Source organism: Mixophyes fleayi, chromosome 6, assembly GCF_038048845.1.
Source record: "Mixophyes fleayi isolate aMixFle1 chromosome 6, aMixFle1.hap1, whole genome shotgun sequence".
NCBI lineage: Eukaryota > Metazoa > Chordata > Amphibia > Anura > Limnodynastidae > Mixophyes > Mixophyes fleayi.
Window position 1 is genome coordinate 56,014,432 of NC_134407.1, and position 18,146 is coordinate 56,032,577.

An 18,146-nucleotide genomic window follows, 5' to 3' on the forward strand; every position below is an offset into this window, starting at 1 on the left:
AGTAAAAAAGCTTATTTGAAGCAAGGAAAAAAATGGAATTTAATGTCCCTTTAACAATGTCTGTTGTCTGGAGTATCTAGCACCTTACTAAAGGGTGGAGTATACTAAAGTAGACTAAAGGCTCTAACCTTTACACAGCCTTCAAGAATGGAGAAACGTAACACAAAATATAGTCAACCACACAAGTAATAGTTTTTATTCACTGCTACTACTGAGCACTGGTTAAAGAATAATTATATCTAAGGATGCCCTGAAGCTCTATTTTTCAATATTCTAAATTTTAGCCCATTAATTAGCATCTCTTATCACCACATTTTGCAGAGATAAGAGATGCAGTTTCTGTGCAATTTATCATTATAATCATGCCAGAACAGTGCCTCTGATAAGCGGCTGTCCCAGTGCAGTCTCCATAATAATCCTGATCACAGAGGCAAATGGCAACTTCCAGCTTCTCTCCCTGGCTGTGCTCATCATGCATGCATGCCCCTAAATCTGCACATAAGCCAATGCACTATCCTCTTCAGCAGTACTTTAGACATGGATATCAGATGCTATGCCATCCTCAGATAAAGTTAGCAAGTTACAAAAAAAGAGAGCTTTGTCAGAGCTTGATAAATTAATCCAGTTCCTGTGCCTAGAGAGAAGTATGGCATACTTACCAACATTGGAGATCTCGCCTCCGGGAGGAAAGATCTTGATGATGCGTATTGGGGGTGTGACCACCCGAATAGTGTCTTTAGGCCCCACTCCTCTGCTAAACAGTGCCAATTTAAGTCAATTACAGCAGGGGGCAGGGCTATGACGATGCATTTAGCCCCGCATTTAGAAACCACTTTCCCCAACGCTGAAAAATTTGGGAGTCTCCCGGTAGGCAACTATGAAGTATGGGGATGGTGGTAAAGAACGTTACTTTGGTTAATGCAGGAGATATCAGGAGATGTATGCATTACTAAAATTTGCCTTATTCATGCGGAAACATCCATTTACACATGATTTGTGGGCCTCTTTGTCATTTGGAGACTAGGATAAATACTTCTTACGTTGGGTTCATAAAAAACTGGGGTACATAGAAGCCCTAAATCTATGCCATGTGAATTGAGTGGAATGTTGGGTAGACTCAATGTCATACGGAACTATACTGCGTGCAGTCACTACAGGCGTTCATTGGTGAGGGGAGCCAGGGAATATCAATCAAACCTCCCCAGGTACCCACTCTGATCTTCAGGGCACGTGTGGTTGCCTAGTGTTTAGGTGCAAAATAAGAGTCTCCACCCGGCAAACTCAATGGTTGAGCATTGTTTTAATTATCAGCAGCTTTGCAGCAAAATAACATTGTCTCAAAGAAAACAACAAACACCTAGACCCCATGCAGGATACTACCTTACTTCTTGACCTGTCTCACCAGTGGCCAGTTAGGCTGGTTACCACTTTTCTTTAGAGGCTGCACAAAGTCCTCTAATAGCTGGAGTTGCCTTCTCAGCAAGCCACTGTGGTCTTCCTCTCAAAAGTACAGGACTCTCCCAAGCTTCTGTCTTGCAAGAAAACATTAATGGTAAACAGACCACCTGTTTGTCTCCAACTTGTCTGGGACTGCAGCTTCTCTCACCTGCCTCTTGCTGGTCACACTACAGCACCTCACTAAGCAGTCTCATCAGCTCTCCATCGAACCATCTGCTCAGTTCCTCTCTAAGCCATCTTCTCAGATCTCCTGGTCTCAGAAGGCAATCTCTACTCAGCTCCTCACTGAGCCCTATACTGAGCTGCAGATTGGTGTGGTCACACATCTTTGCAATCCTGTGGGGGAGGATGGTAGTTTCAGTTTCCTGAACAGTAGGCAACTAGCACCACCTAGCTAGTAAGAACTGATGGTACTTAATGCCAGCAGGGCTATCGCTTTAATATATAAGGTGATGAAAAAAAATAATTTGTGTTAGCAATAGTGATTTTCACCCTTTGACTAACTGCTCCCTAAGAAAAAATTTTGGTGAACAAGAAATTAGACTAACTTCACTAATTGCGAATACATAAAAAGATTTACAAGGTCTAAAGTAAGCATATATTGTACAAACATGATTATATGTAAAAATCTATCACAGATGATATAGTCAGAAGTGACTATCAGCAAAGGGGAAAAAATGTGTTATATAAACATGGCAATAAAAAAAAAAAAAAAAAGAGAGAGAGAAAAATCAGTTTAATTCCCAATGCTAGACAAAATGCAATGTGAGTGTTATGTTTATTAAGTTGGGAGTATTCTAACATTACAGTTGTTATTTCACAAGTGACTCAATTGTGTTGATGAGGATATATAAAAAAAAAATAATATCAAATCAAAACATGCAGAAGTATTACATTTGGTACCTGTCAGGGGACTAGCCATATAAGCAATACGGCTCAAGGGTACACACAACACAAACTAGAAGATGACAATGACAAGAAACAGCAAAATCTGCAAATATCACAAAATAATTTCTGAAATTATAGAAAATGTCATGAGGGTTGGAATCATCAAAACAATTCTCAATGAGTTTGCAAAATATTAAATAATTGAAATACAAGAACAACAAAAGGAATAATAAAAAAAAAATCATATGTTCTAAAGAAGAAAAAAAACAATACCTTAGGGGTATTTTGAAAGGTGTCTTACTGTAATAGTTGTTTTAGATTGCGCTGAAACACTATGTGAATGAACAAAAATCATGTTTTTTCTATGCTTTTTTCACTCAGGGTAACCTTATATACAAACATGTTAACCCATCATGAAAATTGCTCCAAACTCTGCATTATACACACTCCCATGCACTGTTGTTACTCCAAGGGGTAAATGTATTAAACAGCACTTTTTGCAACTTGCCGATATTTGGCAACTGACAGCTACATTTAAAACGGCAATGTGATTAAAGGCAAGATTTGCCTTTAAACGCATTGCTGAAAGAAATCACCTGTCATTGCAATTTAACAATACATTTTGCGGAGTGTTACTTAGTTGTCTCTGCGATATTGAGCAGTAAGAGTTAACTTGAAAAAAATCAAATTGTGAAAAAAATAGAATATTGATATATATATTCACACTACCTTGAAAAAGCTATGTGCGAAACGTACGTCGGGGTAAAGTGGCGTCATTAGGACGTCACTTACACTCGACAGAACAGGCAGGCACTGTATCTCCTCGTCTTAGTATTACTACAAGATTGTGTGAATGGCGTTATGTGTGCGCTTACTGTAGGTCTGCACAAATCATATAGAGACATGTTCTCTTAGAATGAATCACTATATTACATAGGCAGCCCAGTATTGCTATAATCGCATGAATGGCGTTGTGTGTACACCAATTCTGAGTACTATGTGATTCGCTCATAACTACATCCCCCCCGCTAGGGATCTAATACATTATTAAGACCCCCGAGGGGATTATTGTAACTATATGAGTAGCCCAGGAAATATTAGAATCGAACTCACTGACCAGCTCATGTGAGCGGAGATGTTATGTGCTTATTAATCCTGGACATTATGTAACTCATGTATGATTACACTTCTCCGCTAGGGATCTATTGTACTATAGAGAACCTGGGAGAAACCCTTCCTCTTTTTGAGAAACTGTGAATCACGTCAGTGAAAATCTAAGTATTGTATACATATGATACTAATGACAACTACACATTATTTTATAAATGTGTTTAACTAACTTATGACACACTAATCCAGATAATGTGATATAACTCAATGAGATCTGGAAGCAGATCTAAGCAATAAAACGCACTCTGAGAAATTCTTTTCTCTTTATTGTTAAGATAACCTCTTTATGGATAATAGGAGATCAGTTGTATCAATATATATAGAAGCCAGAGATGTGATGACTTAAACCCAGTAGAGAGAATAATATATGATTGGGAGTCACTCTCTTGACATTTGAGTGAAGATACTATTACCCTGTCCTGCTGTCGGGTGTTCCTTATGTTTTAATACAGTACACACACATCATTTACAATTTTTTTTAAAAAAAAAAAAATTTCGCTGCTTTTCCCTTGTTTTTAATATAACATAATAAAAGTAAAGTTTTACAACCCAATTTGACATTTATTTTTGGGACTGGAGTGCCTTTCATGTTTCTCTTTCCTCCCCCTTCTCTATATGTTCTATGTCTAGAACAAACGAAAGAGCACCCTGTCTATTCTGGAATGCAATATTTTGCTATAGATAAATAGATTATAAGTCCCGTCTGAGTGCGACCACACCTCCGTGTTCCTACTTGATATATATATTCACATACACACAGTACTGTGCAAAAGTTTTAGGCAGGAGTGAAAAAAATGCCGCAAGGTGAGAGTGCTTTCAAAAATAGCAGTGTCAATAGTTTATTTATATCAATTAACAGAATGCAAAGTGAGTGAACGAAGAGAAATCTAAATCAAATCAATATTAGGTGTAACCACCCTTTACCTTGAAGACAGCATCAACTCTTCTAGATACACTTGCACACAGTTTTTGAAGGAACTTGCAGGGAGGATATAGATATATATATATATATATATATATATATATATATATATATGCACACATACACACACACACATACATATACACACTCGCACACACATACAGTGGTCAAAGTAGGACTGCATACGGTGATGTGCCACACTGACTCTTCTCCTACTGCCTTCATTGTAAACTATAAAATTTAGTTCACTTACATTTTCCATACTGCTACTTCTAAATTCAACCACTATATATCTTAAAATATTGCTCACTACCTTTTTTTTTCACACAATAAATATTTTTTTTCATTCATTTTCTTTTTTTATCTCCATCCTGAAATAGCAATAACAGAGCAAGGCTTGGGGCTAGATTTACTAAGCTGCGGGATTGAAAAAGTGGGGATGTTGCCTATAGCAACCAATCAGATTCCAGCTTTCATTTATTTAGTACCTTCTACAAAATGACAGCTAGAATCTGATTGGTTGCTATAGGCAACATCCTCACTTTTTCAAACCCGCAGCTTAGTAAATCTAGCCCTTGGTCTTTTGCCAATGCAGCGGTAGCTTTGCGTGGGAAGCTTATCTCTAGCAAAACCCTTATCGCAGACCGGTCTATACTTATGTTCAAAAAGAAAAAAAATGTGAAGTTTGTTCCTGATGTATTATTATAATGGAGTGCTGAATTGTATTCTTTAATCCTATTTATCATTTAGAAAAAAGTTTCTTGAGTATATTCGTTTATTTACCTGACCTGATGTTTGTTGTACCTTATAATCTGTTCTCTTACTATGAAGCTGTGCATCCAAAGGAAAGTATTTATTTCCAATTTTAAAAATAAAACAGAACTTAGATCAGTACCACAACATGAGTTTTTGCTTATTGAGATCTGATACAAAAGTCTTTTACATAGTGGGTGGTATGAAATGTTGCCCCAATATCCAGCTTGCTACTACTGTACAATGAGGAAGCTGAATGCATGAATTTTGTATTATAAAGTGATGCGATTCATACCACATGCATAACTCCTCACCCCAATCTGTACTGATGGGACCCAACTCCGTCCCCTTTCTAACTCTTAATTTGTGACTTTCCACTTATCTCTTTATGTCAAGATATGACCATGTCACATGCAGACTTGTCCTTACTTACTCATGAGAGGGCAGGTCACTGTCTCTCACAAAATAAGCACAATTTGTCTCCTGAAATAATCTGTGCATTTATTCCGCAGGAGGACTCATCAAGGATATACAGTCCTCAATTTACTACCATTGTAAAATGTTTAAAGCCAAGATCCCAATTGTAAAGCGTTACGCAATTTGCTGACGCTATATAAATAAATGATGATGATGATGATTATTCCCCCGAACCTCTATTGTCAGGCAATATTTCTCATTCTGGTTGATTGTGATTTGCTGGAAGTGAAAAGAAGTTTAATAATTTTCCATGCGGCATTCGTAGCAGTTGGGTTGCCTTTTATTTAAGAAGATTTCCAGGTTTTTATTTCCTTTTTATTTGGACTACATTAAAATTTGATTGAATATTTAATACTGTGGGAACAAGGGTTTAGGTGAGTTTTTTATTCAATGAAACTTTGTTTTAACATTGCGTATGTGTATTTTTTTCTACTCTTGATAGAATGAGCAGAGAGATCTTAGAAATGTGAGTTTCATGCCTACAAGGAACGCATATAAAACATATAAAACACATTTTTTGAAAACTATCTATTTTGCAGTAATTTATATGGACAAATGTAGAAAAACAGGTTGTAATTGCTTTAAGCTAGTATAACCTCCTATTTGAATCAAGTGTCCACTTTTTATTACATAAATAAACACATGGGTATCTGACTCCATGGGCTAGATTTTCGAAACTTTTAAAAAGGAAAAGTGGAGGTGTTGGTCATAGCAAACAATCAGATTCTAGCTATAATTTTCTATAATGTATTATATAAATGATAACTGGAATCTTACTGGTTGCTATTGACAACATTACCACGTTTACTTTTTATAAACTTTAATAAATCTATCCCTGTGTGCAATCTACATTGAAAAGATTTTGCAAAACATCATGCATTTTAACAAATTGAAGTGATTAAATTCACTATAGCTGGAACATTGAAGGGTTGTATCTGTTAGAATCATTTCAATTAAATGTTTGCAAAGCTGCCACTCCGGGGGTACCAATTTCGCTATTATAAAAACCCCTGCTCCCACATCACACAGTGCTAGGAATGACCCTCAGCACTTTCAGCATGAGCCTCTGTCATGAACCAAATATTGATACCAAGGAACAGTATTAAATGACAGTGTTACAAAGGCTACATACCAGTATGTATTGCAGCTTGCCAAACTAGGGACTGCATTGCTCAAGAACATATCTCTAGGTCACGCAAAAGAGGGGTCGTTGTGAGAAATTGAAGATTGTTAAAAGAGGATAAATCTGTAATATACTGTACATTGTTCAGCACATTTTTACAACTGTGTCCAACTGGAATCAGTTCAGCGATCTGAAAGTTTAAAAGTTAAGCTTCTATGAGATCTCTGGCTCTATTCCTGTGCAAGAATCTACCAATCCACACAGAGGGGCATATTCAATTGTTGGCGTTACAGCTAAAAGCAACGTGCCCCGCGCACTATTACCGTCATTACGGTAATAGTGCGCGTAAAAAACGGTATTACAGTACTTTTCTCGCTGGATTTCAGCTCACGGCTCAGGGAGCTGCAAGCTGAAATCCGGCTTACTATTACCGTAATACCGGTAATAGTATTTCCGCGGCGAAAACCGTGGACAATTGAATATGCCCCAGAGTATTATTGCTGAGGAAACCTGACACACACAACTGCTATGGGTTGCATCATCTTTTTTGCTCATGTTTTCATATTTGATACAATATGAATTATAAGTATTGTGTGCTTTTAAAATAATGCTACATATCTATATCTATCAGTTAAAATATTGTCATGGAATTACCTGTATGACAGTTGATAGCACTAGTTGAAAAAGAAAAGTTTGATTAAAACAGAGAACATTTATAACAAAGCTAATTTGGAGTTTTGTAGAGTACACAGTGTCTTCACCTTTTCAAATGATTTTTTCCAGACAAATGCTTTGACTTTTTCTGACGAAAATAGGAAATACAACAACCTTCACTTTAATATGCTAGTAACTTCTCTAACAATCAAGACTGCAACCACTGTGAAAACTGTGAAGCTGTTGTACTCATGTAATTGCCTATACACTGGATACAGTGCACAAACAAACAAAATAGGAAATTCTAATAACAGAGAGAGACAGCTGTGAGTTATCTTCCTAAAGCAACATTTTAGCTAACTGTTCTGCAGAATATTCACTTAATTCCACACATGGCCCTAAAATTCTGCAATTTTTGCCAGGAGAATTTGGCCTGAAGTGTTCTTAAGCCAACCCCAAACAAACCACACAGCAGAATGCACAGTGTTGTAGTTCTAGCACTATTCATAGTCTATAAATAACAATGTAAAATTCCATTAAACAGAATGGCAAATCAAAACTGAACTTGAAGATTGTATCTCTTTAACTTCACCAACTCTGTGAAACAACCTATTTCGCAGTGAAATTCAGTTCAGTGTGAAATTTCGCTACAACTTAACTCCCCTCTACAGCCATTGCTGAACTTTGGCATCACCCATCACCACTGAGCATATCTTACAAGATAATATATGCAAATAACATGAAAAAGACATGCAAGTGATGTAACAGATATTACCAATGGGGAAATAGGCTCGGTTGCAAGCAATTACCCGCATACACTCTATTAAATATAGTTCAGGTCGGCTATGCCACACTAGAAAATAAATAGCAAAGGAATTTCAGACATAGCATTCCAAATTGTACAATATTCTCCCTAGGGAAACTGATGACAGATTGTCTTCCAAACAGCTGGGAATCAAGTCTTATCTGAGTGAGATTAAGCTTCCCAAAATTCAACCAGGGATGCAGGAGTTATTAGATAAACCCTTATCATTGGTAGCTCAAGGATGCAGTGACTTAATCATCGGTCAGCAAGAGCCCAGTAGCTGACAGCTTTACAATTTCTTATTATAAGCAGTTTGGGGAGAAGTAAAACTTTGTTCTCCTACAGTTTATCAATGAAATATCAGGGGGAAAATGCAATTTATCACGGTTCTCCCTAAGAAAGGTAAAGATAATATGTTATGTGCGAGTCATAGGCTGATCTCCCTTCTTAACATTGATCTTACACTGTATGCTAAGTTAACTGCCAACCGATTGAAACTACTCTTACTGGGACTGAAACATAGTTACCAGGTGGGTTTTGTCTTGGGGAGGGCAATCTGTAGAATACTACCAAAATGGACAATTTAATTCATTTAATTTCAATGTAATGAAGATCAGCCTTGCTCCTGTCAACGGATGCTGAAACAGCATTCAACATAGTTAAGTGGCTTTTTATTTCAAAGCTCTTGAAACATATGGGGATTAAAGACACTTGCCTGCATAGGATTCTTTCCCTCTATTCAACACCTTCTGCTAGAATTAAAATGAATGGGTCCTTGTCTGACTCTATATCCATCTCCAATGGAACTAGATAGGGTTGTCCCATTTCCCCACTCATTTTTATCTTATGTATGGAGACTCTTGCAAGAGCATTTAGGGCAAATACAGATATTTCAGGCTTCAGGGTGGAAGACAGAGAAGATCTTTCAACAATCCTTTGGCCTCTGTCCCTAACCTGATGTCCAAATTCAAGAAGTTTGGCAATCTCTCAAATTGTAAAATTAATTACTCTAAGGGGTAATATTTACTAAACTGTGGGTTTGAAAAAGTGGAGATGTTGCCTATAGCAACCAATCAGATTCTAGCTGTCATTTTGTAGAATGTACTAAATAAATGATAGCTAGAATCAGATTGGTTGCTATAGGCAGCATCTCCACTTTTCAAACCAGCAGTTTAGTAAATATACCCCTAAGTCTTTGGCTGTGAACATTTTGATGCCCCCTGAACTGGTTGATGACCTGCAGCATTAATTTCCCTTTGTCTGGTACACAAACCAAGTAAAATATCTAGGGGTCCACTTAACCAGGGACCTATCCCAAACTGTTCTGCAGCAGTTTGCTTCCCCTATTGTCACGGATCCACTCAGACCTGAAAACCTGTCATGCACATAGAATTATGTGGTGGGTTTGGATTAATATTATATAGATGAATGTCTTGCCCAAATTATTATACTTATTAGAGACTCTACTTATCAAAATCCCTAGGCAGTTCTCAGTGATTTCTGGGAGTGAGATGACCCAGGGTGTCAAAGGTCATCTTGCAAAGGAGAAGGTCTCAGGGAAGCTTACAGCTGCCTCACCTTTTGGGATACTACAGATCTATGCTGGATCCGAATAACCAGTAGATGTCTATTGAGGAACATACAATGTAAATTTCTGCTTGAGTAATACCTTTGCTCATGCATATCCCCTCATCCCACACCCAACAATTGGCCCTACCATCTGGTGCTGGAGAGGTCTGAAGGAGCTGAAATGTATCTCACTGTCTAGGTCCCCATTTATCATGCTAACCTATAAGCCAGACTTTCCTTACGGCCTTCATAGGGCAGCTTTAAACACATGGTCTCTGGATGGGATACCAAGGTTTGTGGAGCGGATTAATTCAAGGGGGGTCTTTCTCTCTGTTGAAATAGAATTTTTCATTAGCAGACACAGATTATATCTTCTATCTCCAGATTAGATATTTCCTCCTTAATGTGGGTGTTGCTCAATATTTTCAGAGACTTAAAGTCCTTTGAAGTGCTCTGAGTCTCTGAGACACAGCTGAGACATGCCATTTCTAAGCTCAGCAAATTGTTGACTAAAAATTACTTTCTCAGGCTGTCTGAGATTTCCAGAGACTGAAAATTGTATGTGGGGATCTCCATGACTGAAAACTAGTGGACAAACATTTTCCAAATGATCCGCTGCAACAAGTATAAGGTGCTTTCTTGCTGGTACCTGTGTACAAGATTACTAAGCAAAATATTTACTGTGGCAGGCAGCAATTGCTGAAAATGTGGAGAGACTCTAGGTACAGGATCCCACATATGGTAGTCTTGGTCACGCATGACTCTCTTTTGGCAGATTGTTATAAGATCTCAGGTAGAATGTTGGGAGGGAGGTTGACTAAGAACACAGAATTGTGGTTGCTATGTTTATCCTTATTGCCAATTTCTAGACTTAAAAAATCTCTGTTAAATCATCTTAGGATGCCGCAATAGCGGTGGTAACTATTTATTGGAGGAGTCCCTCTACCCAAAACATCATGTATTGGTTTAAACAGTTGGATTATTAGAGATTGGAGATGGACAATTATACATAAGTCTTCCAGGGTTCACTACAGGAATTTGTTAACATTTGGTTTGGATAGCTGGACTTTAAAGACTCAGATTTCTATAAGCATCTAGTCTCTTCTGGGGCTTGCAAGCTTGACTCCAATATTGCCGATGAGAATGTTTTCCACTATGGGCTCAGATATTCTTGGCCTTTTTGTAGAATGCTTGACTGTCTCTGCATTCATCTTCCTTCCTCTCCCTCCTCTCCCTTTTTCCTGCCTAGGTTTCGCTATCCCTTGTTTATTAAAATCCGTTCTTGTTAAAGTAAGTAATATTGTTAGAGATATGCCTTACCTCTAACCTCCCAGATCTCTCTTATAGTTTGGCCTTTTGACCTCATGATTGTATTTCAATGTGGAAATTCTATTCTACAGTACTTTTTGAATTTAATAAAAAGAGAAAACAAAAAAAAGTTAAATATGTTCTGTATATAAACGAGGATAAAGAGAAAATGGGGAGAAATGCGCTAGCTATTACTGTGGAGTCCTTCTCACTGCAACCTCTGAAATCAGTTGAGGACCAGGCATCCATTGTCAGTGACTAGGGGGAAAAGACAGCAAGATTGAGCCATGTTATCCATATATTAATATTTCAGTAAGTAAAATTCTCAAGAATATTGAACAGGATTTCAGTATGGGACAAAAACAATGTGTTCACTTTAGTCTTGTATGCAAGTTTCATCCCTAAAAAGACATCAAACAAATAAAAACACATATTTTGAAAACTTTCCTCTTTCAGAAAAATATCTAGACCTAGATTTATAAAACAAAAAGTGATTTACATGCAACAATATCCAAAAATGAGTTGTAATTGCTTCATGCGTGTATAACAGATACTATTCTTTTGTATCAAATGGGCACTGTTTGAATATTTGCAATTTAAACACTTAAAATTCCCCCCCTAACATTTCCTGACCATTGGCTTTTGAAAGATTATGCCCTTTCTCCACAACCCACAGGGGACTTATCTAAATTGTGTACAACCTCTAGATAGACCAGAGGATTTTGTAACTGATAACTGAACTATGAATGTGACCAGGAAAGGCATCTTGGTCATCGTCTCAGATAAAGTCTTCTCATTAAATGTAATACTGGGATGGGGTCAAAAAGGTAATTGAGAGGGTTCTAGGCTCTCCAATCCCCAATAATCCCTGTGAAATGTTTACATAGTTTAGCATCCTAGGCTATACAAACATCTGGAGAAATTAGGTTTACACATTCAGCTAAATGTGAACTGGATAGAGCATGGTTATCGACCCTGACTCTGTAACAGCTATCCATACCACATGGTATGTCAAAATGGAAAAGATCACCAATAGTATGAACACAAAAACCTCAAAAATATAAACTGGTTTTGGAACCTTGGTCATCCTATAATGAGTAGTCTTCAACTGCACCCCTCCCCACCCCCCTTTATAAATTGGGACACAACCAAAGCCTATACATCCCATTCAATGTATGCACCTTACACAAATCTTCATAATGAGATTTAAAAATCTCAAATCGGAAAAAGGGAGCCCTGGAGCTCTTGGGCTGGTGTATGGCCTACAGGAAGCCTTTTCTTTAGTTATTTAACTAACCCTGTATCCCACTGAATGCATGTATTTGTCTATATACCTGTAAAGACGCATCTCTCCATTTCTGTACAATGGAAAATAAAGTTTTATTTAAAAAAAATGAAAATATGTTATTAACAACTCAAAAAGTTTCTGACATTTTCAAAGATTATTATTCCTGCATTTAAAAGAATAAACCGTTTTACTCAGTTGTTTATACAGATTTATTTTCTGATGTCAGAACAAGCGAGTGTTTTATATGGAGCCAAAAGAAAGGAAATGTTATTATAGAAAGCTCCCAGGTTGCTCACTTTTTGACAGCAGCTCTATTCTAGTTATAAAGAAATATACTGGCAGAGACACTTAATCCCTTCATTTGAAATTTAAGGTCTTTTGGAGAACATTTGATTGTCTGTATTCAGAGCCTTTCTAGAATCAACTCAGTGTCATTTTCTCAACTTCTCTTGATACTTGAATAATTCCACTAGCAAATGTTATGCCTGGTAACAAATAAACCAACCACCACATCACTCAAAAAGGAAAGATGACTGGCTCCACTATGTTACAAGTCACAAGGTGTGAAACCTGCTAGTATTTTTGGAATCAATCTGCAGCAGACAATTGTATTTTCTCATACAAACAAGTGGAGGAATTTAAATTACTATTGGGTCAAATATTCAAAGGCATTTAATATTTTTACATTTTTAATACAAATTTGTCACTAATTCCCACTCACTGCAGTAGTCACTATGATATCTCTGCATAGGAGGCAGCTTGTGTAATGTCTTCTACTGATTCATGTCCACTATATATATATATATATATATATATATATATATATATATATATATATATATATATATATATATATAACCATGGTTGATTTTGTGGACAGGTCACATAGGCCAGGGTCTAAATTAGCAGGGTATAGAATTGATCTCTGCTCTCTATGAACGTTATTGTTTTTATTTCTTAAATTCATTATTTTATATATTTTAAACATTTAACCATAGGTGGAACTAGAGCTGAATATGTTCCATTTATTTTATACAGATGGCATGCGATGTGGATTAGGATCATGCTGAGCCATGCAATGGGAAAGATGGGCGATTAGGGTACATAGTGTATTCAACATCCGAAGAGTAGAACACAACAAGAAGGTTAATTTGCAATCACATTGAATGCTTTATAAAACAATGAATACTCCATGCTCAGACTGTATGGTAACAAGTCATCACAACCGAAAGAAATACTGTACAAAACATAATTCTCTTATACTACCACAGGTTATTTATTTCCAACATCCCTCAAAATCACCTTCAGCCACATCCCAATGATTGGTCTATGGTGGTGGGATTACAAGGGTGGTTGATTTATATTGTATAAAATAGGCAAGAGTTGAAAACTTTATAAATACACTGAATTTTGTTAAATTGTTGATTGGCCCCTCCTCAATATAACCCACGTAGACAAGCCTGTGTTTTATTCTGTAAATTACAGCTATACTGCAGGCACCGTTATTAGCTACAGCCCTTAGTGCCACAGATGTAAGGCTTACCAGGGTAAAAGAAGCATGCTACAATAAATTTTAGATTATTTTCAATATATACAATTATTTATTTAATTTTTCACAAAGAATATAGAGTATTTTCATGATAATATGATGTTTTTTTTCTATATAGCCCTAGTGTGACCAGTAATAATAATTTCAGTTGTAAATTAGTTGTGCAAAGTAACTTACAATATGTTTTCCTGTCAGGATTTATGCTCATAGATATGTTAGTTTCCCATCGTAATCGCCATCACAACATTACTTACATATCTTCTGTTCTGAAAAGTTCCTTGAGCATTTACATGTATATTTGTAAATGTTATCAGTAGCTGTATTTTATTAACCAATTTTACATTTTTGGTGTATTAGTAATTTAAAACAGTGTTCCACAGGGCAGGGTGAATAATCATTACAAGTGTACCATTACATATGTTTGACTTTAGTAGAGTTGCTAACATTTTCAACTCAATTTTCCTGGTACACTGCTAATGATGTGATGCATCTTAAACACAGTATGCATGGTGCAGTTTCTGCAGGCCTTAGAACACTGCAACTCCCGGGTTGTAATCATATTTCCTATACAAACAATATTGACACAAACAATACTGACACTAATATGTTGACACTTAAAACATTGACAGTTAGGAAATACCTTATCTTGTAAACAATGACAGGCAATAAATACCAACAGCCTAAATACCTACATGAAAGAAATCCCGACACATATAAAATACTGACAGTGTGATTGGCGACAGTAAAAATGCAGACAATCACACTGCCGGCATTAAGACGGCAATGCGAGCGGGTCTGGTGGCTATACAGCTGCCGGGCTTGCGGGCTGTATACTATTAAAAATAGAACATTAAAAAAAAAGTCTGGGGTCTCCCCCTATAAACAATAGTAACCCTAGTGCTGCCAGCCTACTGCTAACTTCCATGAAATAGGAAGAAAATAAAAGTGTGGGGTCCCCGATTTCATGAAAACCAACACTAGGCAAACCTGTTGGGGTGGGTAGTACTATAGCAGGGGGATACGAGGAAGGGGTACCCCTGCTAAATAATAACAAACCAACCGTTCCCCAACCCTGTGCTGAAAATTGTGCTGAGCCCCCTCTAACAAGAACCAGCCCCATGGGATGTAGGAAGAGCCGTAGTGCTTTCAACATGGGGTTGGTTCTTTACTGTTCTACAATACTTTACCTTTCGCTCTACCCTCTTTCATGTTTCTACTTTTAAGTTTTCCATTGATGTTTTTCTTGTTTTCCTCTGACACAGTATCAACAGTCATGGCCAAAAGTTTTGAGTTTTTCACAAAGTCTGCTGCCTCAGATTTTATAATGGCAATTTGCATATACTCCACAATGTCATGAAGAGTGATCAGATGAATTGCAATTAATTTCATGCTAATTGGTTGCTAAATTAACATGTCAGGTTTTGGTACTTGGCAGTCTGTGGGAAATGATTGGAGACCACAGTAATTCAATTATTGATCGCCCACTGCGATTGTCCCACGATCGTCGCCTCTCTTCCCCTCTGATTACCTCCTCTCACGCACGTATCCAAGACTTCTCCCGCGCCGCTCCCCTCCATTGGAACAAGCTCCCCCGCTCCATCAGAACTTCCCCTAATCTGTCCTCTTTCAAACGAACATTAAAAACCCACCTTTTCCTTAAAGCCTTCCAGTCTCATGCCTAAACTCCCACCAGTCGGCTACCTCTCTTTCTCATCCCTTCTTCCCTTCTCCCCCTTCCTCGACTCCGTCTCCGTTTCTCCGTCTCATCCATGTGTCTGTCTGTCTTCCCCTCCCTTTAGATTGTTCGCGCCTTTGAGCAGGGCTCTCCTACCTCCTGTTTCCATCACTTTTAACTGCGCTCTCCAGCTACTCAGCTCACCTCCTCTCGATCCCTCTGCCCTCTGTCTCCTCTCGCTTCTCTCCAGTCCCCTCAGTGACTCTCAACCTGTCATCCGTGTCCACCCTCTTGGGCCATAGTTACCTGCCCATACTCACTTTTCCCCTCCCTTCCTCTCTTTCATGCTGTGCCTGAGCCCCCAGAGTTATAGTGCTTACTGTTACTTGTACTGTGCTGTTTCACCTTGTACTGTGCCATTGTTTGTCCTTGTACGGCGCTACGGATACTTTGTGGCGCCCTATAAATAAAAATTAATAATAATAATAATAATTATTTATTTTTTTAAAAAAATAATTGTATGTATCTTACCAAATGGTACATGTAGCTATACAGACTGAGGATTTGAAGAAGAGATGAGTGAAGTTGCGGTTGAATTTTACTCAAATTGAGTTTCATGGAGGAATAAGCCATTATGCAAACTTAAAAGTTCTACTTTTAATTTGCAATTGCAGTGCATTAGTAAATACCACATTCCACCAAATATATAGTCCATAGATAGGGGTGGACCGTGACAATTAATTCTGCTCCATGGTGTGGTTGGGATATAATAAATATTATATAAAAGAGCTACTATTAACATTCACAAATGTACTGTATATGTAAAAGTTCCCACAATTTGACAGAATGTGATCTGTTTGACACTGCTCTAGTTTTGTCGTACCAAAGCCCATTGTATCGTTTGATTTTATAAACTGACTAGAAATCACTATCAACGATGTCAGGCAAATTCTGAAGTGTGTATGCACTCATGACCAGCAGTGTAGGCAGATTTTCATAGAGTCAAGATCTTTTCAGCAGATTGTTATGAAAGATGAAGAGCACAGATCTGAAGGTAAACCGTGTAGTTATGCACACATGAATCAGCATGCTCATCGGGACTTTCAGTCGTTGGTGAAAATGTTACAGATATCTCATTGTGGGACATTCTCTGTACTGTGTATCCAATTTAACACTAAGAAATTACTTTTCCGCTATACCATTCATACTAATTGTACTATGTTCACTATGCTTAGCATCCACTTTTATGGAGAAGTAAAAATATTGTTTTTTTTCATACCATAAATATATCAAATATTTACTTTTACACCACAATTTTGCAGTGGTAAGCCTGGAGTGAGAATTTAATCTTTCCTTTTCACGGCACACTCTCAACACTTACTATTGGGTGGAGTTCACTATATTAAAAAGGACTTGTCGCCTAGAGCAGGTGTGGGGTTTTATGTATTAACTGTAGACTATTTTTGAATAAGCATCCAAAAGTACAATTTTTTCCCTTACCCATTAACACAAGAGAAGGACCACATTATAGCATAACCAGTATGCTAAACATCATATGCAAGCAGTGCTAACTCAGCTCCACCTTTCCCCCTCCTTTCCTGACCATAAAAAGTAATGTAATTTATGATGTACAATAGTAGGATGACACTGGCATCTTCTTTTGGACTTATTACTATGCAAGATGAGCGCGTGGAGAAGAGCCCAGAGAGAGCAGATACTTATTTGGTAGTGTATCTCTTCCATATATGACCAGAACTAGTGTTTAGACTTACTAACAGGCCCTTTAGGATCAGCGTTCTTCCTCTTGTGAGTAATAAATACTCTTATTTGCTGCCATATGACCTGGAAATTAGGGAAGTGTCCCACCTTCCAACAATAACTCACTAAACACACTTAAGATCAGACGACCAACAAGAAAACTATGAAGTTATGTATAGCTAAGTTCCTAATAAAGGCTAGTGACAATCTGATACAACATATGCACAGTCACTAATGCACATGTGGTTGCTGCTACATCGAATTTAGTTAGGTGGCAGTGAATCCAATGTAATACTCTATTCAAAAATATCAATGTGGACAAAATACAGAAACAACGTCTCAGTTCTTTTGTCTAGTTTCTAAGTTCAGGATCAGTTTCTGTGCCCTGCAACATCTGTATACATACTATAACCGAATGTAGAGCTAGAGGCTTTACCAGTTAGTAAACTTTTTGGTGTCACTGTGCCCTGCTCTCCTCTGTGCTCTCCTCCGAGGACCATAGCGCTGTGTCCATGGTCATCAGGGAGCTTAATGGGCTTGCTGCTGTGATGCTTCCCAAAAAAACCTGATAAATTCTAGTAACACCCCTAGTCATATCCTAGGATATCTGTCTGACAGCAAAACTGCCTGTACTCTCACTGACCAACACAAGGGGAAAGTTACATTTTTAAAGTTTCATAAATATTTACATACATATATAAGAGCTATTATTTTGAGTTTTACAGAGAAGGGATTATTCTGTAAATTGG

The 18,146-nt window shown here is 37.5% G+C and overlaps 1 protein-coding gene across 1 annotated transcript in view; it reads right to left on the reverse strand.

The window, feature by feature from the left end:
- Positions 1-18,146, reverse strand: part of LRRC20 (leucine rich repeat containing 20) — a 373,282-nt gene that overhangs the window by 168,568 nt on the left and 186,568 nt on the right. The window lies entirely within an intron of this gene.